General features: G+C 36.2%; 1 protein-coding gene across 1 annotated transcript in view; it reads left to right on the plus strand.

Moving 5' to 3' along the window:
* Positions 1-601: 601 nt before the first annotated feature.
* Positions 602-12,254, plus strand: part of npy2rl (neuropeptide Y receptor Y2, like) — a 37,008-nt gene continuing 25,355 nt past the window's right edge. The window contains exon 1 of the mRNA XM_087790132.1: positions 602-865. The gene's annotated coding sequence lies outside the window, so the exon portion shown is untranslated. The remainder of the gene's footprint in view (positions 866-12,254) is intronic.

The raw sequence follows: 12,254 nt of genomic DNA on the forward strand, positions 1-12,254 counted from the left end.
CATAATTAAATTAAAGAATTGCAAAAACCTCACCAAAGCTGTTGATTGAACAAAAACTAATACACAACAAGAACAGGATCTGATAACAACATTTGTTGACATATGTTTTTCTCTTTGCACTTCTATGGATAGTTGGACAACCATTGTTACGACATATATTACACCTTAGTATGTACCTTCAATTTGAATAACAAACAAATAAATACATTCTTTATCTGCTTTTAATCCTGAATGTTTGGTTCAGTGAAGGAATATTATATAATATATGTTAGTGACTTGACAAAGGATAGCATAATGCCAAATAATAGATTACTCAAAAGTATAGGCATTTCAATCCCATTTTTAATCTAATTTTTTAAGATTTCATATGTACCCCAACAATACGTCATTGGTCGTCACTGGTTGTACGTCACATTTGGGTAGATGGCGAGAGAGAGAGAGAGAGAGAGAGAGAGAGAGAGAGAGAGAGAGAGAGAGAGAGAGAGAGAGAGAGAGAGAGAGAGCGAGAGAGAGAGAGAGCGAGAGAGAGAGAGTTTCACGCTTCAAATAGAAATTCCAAACCCATCTTTACCCGCTCTTCTTGACTAACTCTGGCGTTAAAACCAGGCACTGTGGTCCAGCTCAGCATCATCGAATGTGAAACGAATCTGATTCGAATTGACATCCCGAAATCGAGGTTCGACCCGAGACGACAGTTACTTCATTCGAACTTCTACAGACGAGAGACATTTTTTGGTTCATCGCCAGAGCAAAAGGACAATTTGCATTTTTTTCCATCCGGGGATCAGCTCGTGCTGACCGAGGAGTGAGTTCAGCGCTCGCTGCTCGAGCCGGACTCGTCCCTGCGACCTGGAGCACCTGAGAGGTCAGTGTGCAACACTCCATTATCTCACGCAACATGCTTCGTTTTGCTTCAGTGCAACATTACAGCTGCCACACTTCACATGCAAATGTTAATGCAAACTCCTGAGGAACCTCTGTTCTGCAAGTTAAAAACAATTAAATACATTCCAATATACTTCGATATAAAACGTTGCAATTGCTGTATCTTACCTAATTTAATCATTTAAACTGTATGAATGGGTTTTAAATAAAGCAATATGCAGGATAAATGAAAAGCAAGTTCGTATGGGGCAGCATTTTATAGCTTTTAATAGTTGCTGTTTTTTCTTCCATTATCTCGAGATTTGGTGCCAATTACAAGTACAATTTACAATAAAGCTATTACATATTGCAAACTGTTAAACAGTATGTCAACAGAAAAGTAAAGACAAAAGTCCAGCAGAGTAGTTTGGTAGCAAAACATTTAAGTTATAGAAAAAAGCTAAAAAGTCCACACATTATATTACAACCAGGAAAAGTCAAAATAAAGGATTCGATTTTTGCCCCCCACATTTTTTTTATTAAAGCAGCCAAACTGAAACATACAACTTGAAGATAACCCACAAGTTATGTTGGCTTAACATGTCTCACTGAAGTAATATCTTGAATAATGCAGAGCAGATCAAAGAAAAACAATGATAAAGAATAACAATGGTTAATTTTGATAAAAAAAATATTCCAACAATGTTCTTCAAACGCAACATACTTAACTGTCCAGAATGAAGAACGAGCAAAATGACACATAAATTAATATTTTATTTAACACATTGAAGTTCATCAACAATTAAAAGATTTGGACTGCCATCTATGCATTTTAATGAGAGCCACATACTTTAGAGTGGCTGACACGCTCAAATACACTTAAAGCCTGGGGCAACCTTTAGTATCCTCTTCACAAGCTGGCTTTTTAAAAATTAAACCCACGAAAATGTATTTGCTACTGATCCTCAGGTAATTGCGTGACACGATGTACTTCGACAAACTACCCTTCAAAAGCTTCCTGCGTTCATATCTTCCTCATTCTTTGTCTCAATGTTCAGCGCAGAGGAAGGCAGAAGAGTTGAAGATACGTAGTTTGTGTTAGAAATCATATCGTGGTCTAATGAGGTGCAATGATTCACTGTGAGCTGACAGCTGGTGACCCACTTCTTACTAAATAATCCAGTGAATATTTCCTTGAAGATTTTGGGTGTTTTACTGGTAAATCCTGGATTAATGTACAGCATTCCCAAGATTTAATTACTTGAAGGTTAATTTGTGAAGGAGTAGTTAAGATGAGTTAATTATTGCATTCTTTCAAACATCACTTCACAATTGATTGAATTAGGAACCATTTCAGAAGTTGTTTTAGTTTCACAGCAATAGACGAGACGAGACGAGACAAGAGAAGACACCACATGTCCAAGACTGACTCTAGAGTCTAGACCATGACCAAGACCAAGACCATGACCTTGAACATGACCATGAACATGGCCATGAAAAAGGCCAAGACAAAACCATTACAAGACCAAGACTGACCTAACACCAAAACCAAGTCAAAACCAAAAAAAAGATAAAAACTAAACAAACACGCTCTATATCTGCACTTTCAGCAATATGTTCTCATTTATCTTTGTCAAAAATTGGCATCAGATTGCGGCCCTACTCACTGTTGCCCCCTGCAGGGGTAGGTACAGCATGATCAAGCACTTCAGTAGTCAGATTAAATTATTCATCTTATATATGTAATGTTTGGCAAAACACAACACCATCTATTGAGCAGATACTGTGTCAAACATAAATGCTGACTATTTGGATTTTTGTTATCGTTTTTATTCAAATACATAGTCTGGAATCAGAAAAAAAATAAAAAGATGCTGTTTAAAGGACTATTTAATAAAAACTGCAATGTTGTTGACAGGCATTTTACTGCAATTGTGTATAAAAACTTTTTTTTTATGTTTTGCGACTGAACAGTGACTCCGGATCTAGTTAGATTAAAATCAATTTTTGTAAAAAGTAAGATTCATGAAACCTAAGGGGACAAAAGGCAGAGACCGAAAGGCAAAACTCATGATGTGGTTGAAGATGAAAAAGCACAAGCTTGGTGTGAGAAACAACTGCAGTTGTGGCGACCTTCAAATGAAAGCAAGACCATGAATGATACGGTAGAGACTTGTCTTAGTCTGATTTGTAAAAAAAACATTTTATACTTAACTTTCGGACAGCAGTCCGTAAAAATATCATCATTATAACTGCATCAACTGCAGCAAATCAAAGAAGCTGGAATATTTCTAGGTTTTCCATCGCATGACTTCCCTCTCATGCTAGTCAGGTGAAACTAAGAAATGCCACTCAGATTGAGTGAAGGGAACCTTGATGTTTTTTGGGAGATAATTGATCGATCACCCGGCAGGATTTCTTTCATGTTTGAGTTTGACCATGAACAGAAGTGTGAAAACATACTTGAAGCTGTCACCAGATGTGTCTTCATACTCATACTCATACGCATAAAAGTCTCATAATGACGCTTTTATTCTTTTTCTCCTTCAGTTAATTCTGTAAAATATAATTAAACTGGAAAAAAAAGTCATTTCCCCATCACTAGTATATTGAATCAATAAACAACAAGATTTCTCAAATCCCAACGATGGTTAGAATATGAAGTTTCAAAATACTTATATATTCACGCAATCACCATTAACAGAAAGAAATGCTTACACACCTGTAAGTAATATTTTTTTTGTTGTATTGTGGATTATGTATATTCAGAAACAGATACAATTATTTATATTACAAACCTAATATAAACAATAATGGAGAGTATTAAAAAAACAATTTCTAAACATTATAAATGGTGTATTAACCCCTCTTCAGTAGATCTAGTAAACACAGCTAGAGTTCCTCTCTCTGCTCAAACATTCTGAACCGCTCTCCTTGAGTCTTAGAAGCAGAGATTTGTAAAATAAGGCAAAGGCTACCTTCATGATCCTCTGGCATCTGCTTGTCTCAGCTATTGATCCATGCAGTTGATACAGTGAACCTGCAAGTGGATCTTTGCAAGACAATTGATGGATGATTTAGTTGGACTTCTTGACTTTATGTTTGCTATAGTTGCTAAGTTTAATATTTAAATATGATATTTAACTTGATATAGTAATTAAACATCTCTGTGTTTGGGGGAGATTCCTTTAAATACCAGATTAACCTGAATTTTCTTTGAATCAAGGATTATAGCATGTAGGTGTTGCTGCAGCTTTTTTGTCTTGCCTGTCTCCTGAGGTTGTTAACATGTGCAAAATAATGTAACCACAGCAGCCTGATGCTGTTCTGTTGTGCTACGAACTGCTCCCCCAGTTACAATTGAACTCTTTAACTGCTGGAGATGGCTTAAGAAAAATACAAACACCCACGTACACTACCATGTGTACAAAAATAAACAAGCTTTTCTTTGCCCTGATTGACCGTGATACTGTTACAGATGTTGGGTGATTAGAAACTGCTGTTCTTGCTTGAGCTGAAAGCCAGCAGTCACGTGGCCAACAACTGAGAATCTTCAGGCTTTTGTGATTTTGTTTATTTAAACTGCAACACATCAAGAGAAGCCAATTTAAGAGGCCTCTAGAACACAACATTAGGGGTGCTCTGGGCATGTCAAACATGGAAATGCCCAGAGATAGAACAGGGGGTCGTTGGAGAAACATTGATTCATGTAAGAATGTCAGTGGCTTTTTTGTAAATAAATCCAATCGATATACAGTAAAGTGTTGCATATAATTTAAAATAAATTGGACCATAAATGTATTAGCCAGTGATGAGTTGACAAGACCTCATGAAACTGCTGATGAGGTATAATAATAACATTTTCTCTGATCTATAATTTTAATAAACACTGGAGTAATTTGCAAAACACAGTGCCAACTAGTCGTTTGAAAATGAAGACTGTATCATGATACCTCATCAGCTGTTCCATGACTCCTCATCGTCAAAGCACTAGTACACGCTGTGTCGCAAAAAACTTTGGCACACAACTGTATAGACAAAACAGACAAACGAAAATACATTACAAATGAGAGGAAAAGGAAATTGTTGATGTACAGCAACACCTCTGCAAAAACACACAAGCACCATGCTAAATCAAGCGAGTACATGTAATAATAATTTTCACCACTAAAACCTCATCTGAATGGGGTCCCAAGGCCCTAACAAAACCAAGAGATTTGCCAATATAGGTCGTTCACGCAACATAGAGTGCAAGTAGTCCAGCAGGGACTTACTAATGAGCGATTTCTTTGTAACGCCGCCTGTAGTAGCCTCACTTCTGTAGGTACCTGATTGCTTGAGCTGCAGGATCCACCTCGCCTCCAAGTTAATAAACCCTTTTTGCAAATTTCAAACCCCCAAAGGAGTCTAATTCAAGAAAGAGGATGGAGCTACTAGTTGGCTGAAGGGCGTGGGGGACGACACAAATGGATTTATAAGTGGACATGAGAGAAGGTTAAATAAATAAAATAGTCTTACGTGAAACAAAAAACAGCTTCTCATAATATAAGCAATATATATTTACATAAAGGGGAGGGGCTAAATTACCTTATATGAATTTAGAATGCTACTGAAAAAAGGGAAGATGAGGGCTGAATAATGGATGAAAAAGATCACAAAATAAAGGCGAGTATAAGGCCAACATACATGATTTATCAATGCATCTGCAGCAGTCAGGGCTTGGCAGGTATCACATGCAGCCACAGAATTATGTTTCCTCAACTAAACCAATTTTCCTTCATCACTGCTGCTTTAACAGATTGACCTTTTCTTTCTGTCTGTCTTCCTCCTTTATCGCCACTAATCATTCCATCCCAATCTGTAGTGTATGGGCATTTACTGCCATATCCTGTGCCCACTCTTGTGCTCCTCCACTCACGTGTCCTTTGCTGTGGAAAAACAGGCTTGCACTTACTTTGGTCTAGTTCAAAGGAATCAGTGGACATATCTATCTGGCATTGAGAAAAATTGCCAAACATTTTTTTTTGTTTATTATCGTCAATAATTGGTGTCCAATAATTAGTGTTGACATAAATCTTATCAAACCTTCTCTCTTCTGTTGAACGCAGCACGTAAATAGAATTAGCATAAACAATATGGTAACATTACAAACTACTTTAAGAACTTTTCGTAAGACAAATGTTCTGATGTTAACCTGATGTGATTGGCTTCTGCATCTCAGAGCTTGGACTGCTAATGACTTCTTGCTCTGTTGAAACTGCAGCGCAACATTTCCACTGATAACAAGAGGATGTCAGGCTGGAGAAAAATTGCATAAAAATAGATTTTTCCTTGACCACATCTCACAGGACACATTGCCTAGTGAGGGCACAGTGAAACATCTCTTTTTAAACTATACATTAGGGGTCTCACACCTGCGTTGTTTAATGAAAATAATTACATCAGACGTTATCATGTCTATAGCTCTAATTATATAGTTAAAATCAACAAAACATTAAACAACAATTTGGTGATCAAATTTCGAATTGAAGACATTCATAAAAAAACGAATAAAAGACTCCCACACCTATATACCTTGGTGTTTGTGAGTTTGAGACCCTGCTGTATAAACTAAACAAAAAATATGAGTTGTCGAATGTTTGATCAAGGTGACCCAGAAATACTTAAAATAGGCTGCATCACCGACAATTCTTTATTGGGAGTTTACCGCTGGTCCTGAAGACAAATGTAATCTGTTTATCCTTCAATGCCGATGTTAAATCATCAAACCCATAATAATTAACTGTGGCAAGATACAGCAATCTAATTTGGGTTCATTAGCCAGAAGCAGTTGGATCTTGTTGAAGCGTTTCTTTCTGCTGTTGGTTAAGAAAATACTTAAAATAATATAATAAATTATCCTGTGAGTAACCATTTTGTCCTAAACATGAGTTCAAGTGTAGGAACATTTTAGATCTTCATTATTGATACAAACATTCAGCTTGGATACATTTTAATAGCCAACATGGAGCAGAGGCCCTAAAGGATGCTGTCTAAGTCGATAAATCTGACCGCTATACTCTAAACCAGCTGAGTTTTTAAAGTGTGAAAACACAAGATGAAATAAAATAAATGAATACAGCTGTTCTGTAATTCCTCGTGAGTAATTTTTCAAGTAGAACAGAGTTTTATGTAAATCTCAGACAGCGGGAAGATCGAAGTATGAATTAATCAAGTGCATGCAGTATCAATAAAAAAATAATGTGTTTTGCCAATAGAAATAATTGAAGACACTTGATGTTTGAGTACATGATTTGTACTGTGATAAGGCAAAAGGGAATGGAAAAGACAAGTTATTGGAAAGAGAAAAGTTGTCAGCACATGACACATGACCGCAGGATCAAAGAATTTTAAAAGAAAGAAATGTGATGGGTAGGGAGGAGAGCATGATAAAAAGCACTAGTTTCAAATTGAGACTATGACAAGAGACCAGTGTGTGGCCTGATAACATCTACTTATAATGGTTGATTCCTTAGAGCAGATGTGTTGGTGGTGCAGACGGTACGGAAGTAGATGCATTGATGCAAACACATTTGCTTTAAATAAACAGTTGATTTTACTGAATGTCATTCAAATATTTATTTGAACTCTTTGTTATTGATCAGGTATTTTTGATTGGCAGATGAACATTGAATGATTTAATTGCTTTATACGTATTGAAAGTTGCACATTTTGTATTTACTCATACATGTTTAATTTATGATTAACATTTGTAACCATTACAGGATCTAAAATACAAATCAACACGGAAAATGAAAGATAAAAAAGGGGAATTCAATCATTTTAAAGAAGGTTTTAGCTCAATAAAAATCTTTGAAAATATTCAGTAGAACTATGTGTATCTGTATTATAGTCATTTTTTATACTTTACCATTTATGACCATTAATAGTTACGATCCATCTAAATCATGTAACAAGGCTCTTAAGAAGTGTTTGGTTAATAAGATGGGCCAAGACGTGTTGACTAAGAACTGCCTTCTTAGAGAACCTTAAGATGAAGCCAAAGAAGAAGTAGGAGCTGTCCACCACGTTGGTTCTGAAACTGAATATATTATTAATTGATACAGATGTATGTGGGAAAACTTAAACATGTAATTAAGTTAAAAAATATATTTGTATTTGAGCATTTTTTCATTATTTTGAAAAATTGTGGATACATAAGTACCTGAGCAATTGGTTGTTAAGAAGGCTGTAGGTGTAAGGAGTGGGTAAGCTCCATCTTACATTTCCATCTCAGTCAATGATGCTCTTAAGCTATAGACTCTGGGAAACACAACCTTCTTAAGAGCGTTCCTACATAGATCGTTAATCTTCTCAGCCATCTACTTAACCAATCTGTGAAACCTGGCCAATCAATTTAAAAATAAATGCATACATGCTTACTTTTCTAACTGAAATGCATTTATTAATTCAAACCAGGGTGCCTGAAATGAACACAGAGGAAAATTAAAACTCACAGAGAAAGGTCATTCTACAATTTTGAATTATTGTTTTGAGAAAATTTGAGTTTTATAAATAATGTCTGAAGGTATTTCCCACAAAGTCTCTAAACAGACTAGCAAACTCTAGAACAGGACCAATCTCAGTTCTAGTCTAGGAGTACACATATGTCCAAGCAAGGAGTGAAATCAACCCTATCTGTCTTTTTCTGGGATTTTGCTTGTCTGGCGGCCTGCTTCTTTCTGCGGCTTAACAAGAAGAAGGCAAATTCTGCCCTTTAACAGTTTTCGCACAAGCAAAATCAAGCCTTCAGAAGCCACAAGTTCTCCTAGCAACCAACATGATTTCAGACGGCTGAGCAAACTAGCCAGGGAAATACAGGTGGACTTAAGTCGGATGCTCACCCTCTCACCTAAAATTACAGCAAACAAAAGGTGACCAGATTGGGCCCTTTGGTCACAAGAGGGCATGGAGAAAGAAACAAGCTCGCAATTGTGAGTTTACAAACAACGGGCTGTCCGGATAGTGCCATTGTTAGATGACTATAACAGGACTGAAACCAAAACTGATGCTGAGACTGGAAACTGAGCTCCATCACACTGCCCTACCTAGGCTCATATATCAGAAAATTCAATAAGCCTAGCTGTAACTCACATTCATTATTTTTCAACACTAAAATGGTACTGTACATGTTTGAACACTGCACGTTTTGGTTTTTTTTTTTAGCTTCTGAATCTCTGACAGTCTCCGCCTCACAGGCACTCTCTACTTAACTCAGAATTGCCATCTACTGATTTATTTATTGCCCTATTTTCTCATTCCCAAGTCACCCACAGCACCTTTTAACATCTATGACCTAAGATGAGCAGAACTACTCCCTGACGATGATCCAAAGCTCTTTTCTCTGACACCCTTTCAGCTGTTCAGAATTTCCAAATGTCACAAATATTAAATTAGATTTCAGATGAAGTAGGAGGTGTTAAACCAGCCTTGGTTTTCATTCAGCTTGTTACTACATATTTATTTCCTTGTCCAGCTGTTGCTTTTGTAGAAAACCAGCTGTTGTTGTGCAATATTTATCTCTGCCACCATTGAGTAAAGTTATGAAGTGTTTAATAACCACCTGGAATCTCCAAACAGATGCTCAGATGAAGGTGAGCCACATTTATTCAGAACTACTGACCAGTAAGAGGAAGGTTTTCTTTGTGCTAATTTGTTCTTTTATGTGCTTTGCAAATGTTGAGTAGTGAAGTTGAAAAGTGAACTCATCGGAATTGACAGTTGAAAAATGATGAAAGACTTAATTTGCATTAATTGGTTAGTGTTGCAAAAGTTTAACTCTTGCAGTGCATGATGGGAACATATTAATTCTATGTATTTTCAGTGATCTAAATGGTCAAGAGGAATTTTTTTCAACAGAATGTATTTTTTTGTTTTGTTTAGATTATTTTCTTTTGTTTAAAGAAACAATTTTCTGTAGATAATCTGCATCTACTCATGTTTTAAAAAATGGGTTAATTCTGTGTCAATAGTTATCCATTCTAATGACACCAATGCAATAGGTATTCTCCTCTTTGATGTAACAGTGTCTATCATTTACTTTTAGATCTAGTAAGACAGATATTTACTTACAGTTTTCCTAAATACTAAATAATAATTTTTCCTCCCAAAATGAAATTCTCCAATCTGTAAGAAGTTGTTATAACTCACTAGAGATTTGTAGTGATCTTCATCACATAGAAAGTAATTATTGTTTGTTTGGCTATTATAATCCAGTAAATAATCCTACAGGAAATAGAATAAATACTTTAATTTTGTAACAACAAGTCTCATTATACTGCAAATACTGTTGATGATTCATTCACCAATTCATCTTGCTTCAGAGAGCAGGTTATTTATCATGAGTGTATCATTAAACTGTTCAGTGATAAAATCCAAATAGACTTCACTGGTTTGCAATGATGATCAAACCACAATGATCTAATTGATGCAACAAAAAATGCTGTCAGTATTCATGTCTTACCATTTTTTAATTAAAGCACAAACAACACCATTCACAATTCTAGTCAAACTATGGTAACCCTTTCAGACAATATAATCATTTTAGGGCCATATGCAGAATATATGAAAATTACAAAGCCTGTGAAGTCCATCAAGGTCAATGCGGAAATATGTGACTTTTTTTTATCATAAAAGGAGCTCATAGTCATACAGTGGACATGAGTCAAATGTAATTTCGGTGTGTGGTATTGTGTAGTGAGTTGAAGAAAAGTGTTTTGAAGTACATCAATGGTTTGGTATTTTCTGTAAAAACAAAAAAAGGGTGAACAGATGATTACAAATTATTTTCACCCAAACCAAGAAAATGACACTGAATACTGTTGATAGAAGTTCAAACACTAACCTAGTCACCCATTACCAGCGCTCAGTATTGTTAGTCTAGTAGACACTTCATGTCATCAGCAGCATCATAATAGTCAAATATCTCTGTGTGTTTCTCATCCCCATTGCAGATTAAAACATTAGATTCCATTAGGCGCTAGATGTACAAGGCGCTAAAATATATTTTTTCCATACCTTACTTTATGAAATAGAACATTAAAAACGCTCAAACCAAAACATTATGCTGCAAACTCCATCAGGCTCAAGCCCTGGGCTGCTTTAGATAATAGGAAACCATTCTGGGCACTACTCTGCGACACGTTAATTGATTTGGCTGAACGTGATCGCTGGTGGCACGAAAGACAACAGTTACACTTGCAGGACTTGATTTCACTGCAGCGGGTAGCAGAACCCACATTGTTTTGTAAGTGAGGACTTTACAGGTTTTGGAGCTAATCCCTCAATTTCCTGGATACCATGTGTTTTCCTCAGGCAGGATACACAGTTCTATGATTCTCTTTCAACTATGTACAAAAAGAAAACAACAAAACATCCTTTGAATTTGGATCTTGGCTGCAGAAGTTCTCAACATTCCTTAATATTCTTGATCACGCTATGGCAAACCATGTTTCTCCTTATCGACCAAAACCCCTGACGCTCTACTTTTTTATCATCTGATAACATCATTTCTTCCAGCTCGAGAATATTAAAATCCGTTCTGTCATATCAAAAAATAGGGCAAAAATGTTTGTACATTCCCCCTGCAGCAGACATCTCTAAAACCATGTCATTACCATGGGTCGCTCATTTGCTGTATCCTCAAACTGACTTCCTTTGTGTGTCTTTTTTAAGGCGACCTTGCAGGTCCGGGTAGAATTTCAGATTCTTCACAATCCCGCAGGGACACACAGAATTCTACTGGTCTTAATTGACAAAAACAAGCTCATAGAATTTCTGTGCATGATCTGATGGATCAAATATTCACTCATGGTTACCATTAAATCCAGTAGACAGCCATCATTAGAGCCAGGTTTGCCATCACAGTTTAGCCCTGTCAGAAAAAAGGTGCAACTATATTATGATTAATGAAGAGTCCTGTTCTGTGTAAATGCATTATCACCTCAGACATCTTCATCCATTATTTTTCAGTCAAGCCCAGGGGTTGGCAAGCTGCCTTCAAGGTCCCTCTTACCTCTCTGAGATTAAATTTACATCAGGCCAGAACACATTATAAAAAAAGCATCTTAATAGGTTTGTGTGAAATAAAAATACAGACCTGGAGCTAGTGCCTGCATTCTTAAATGAACTAAATGTAATAACTCAAAAATCATCTAACTGTATATTCATGATGAATAATTAATGTATATTGGTTTTAAATGCTGTAAAGGTGAGGGATAGTGATGTTTTGATGATGCCCTATGAAACAGCTGATGAGGTATCATAATACAGTGTCTTTATTTTGAAAGACCCCTAGATGGCACTCTTCATGCTACACAGTGGTTTCAAGTTAACCAATAACTATTACCCTG

The sequence above is a fragment of the Callionymus lyra genome, chromosome 4, assembly GCF_982586985.1.
Source record: "Callionymus lyra chromosome 4, fCalLyr1.hap1.1, whole genome shotgun sequence".
In the NCBI taxonomy this organism is placed as follows: domain Eukaryota; kingdom Metazoa; phylum Chordata; class Actinopteri; order Syngnathiformes; family Callionymidae; genus Callionymus; species Callionymus lyra.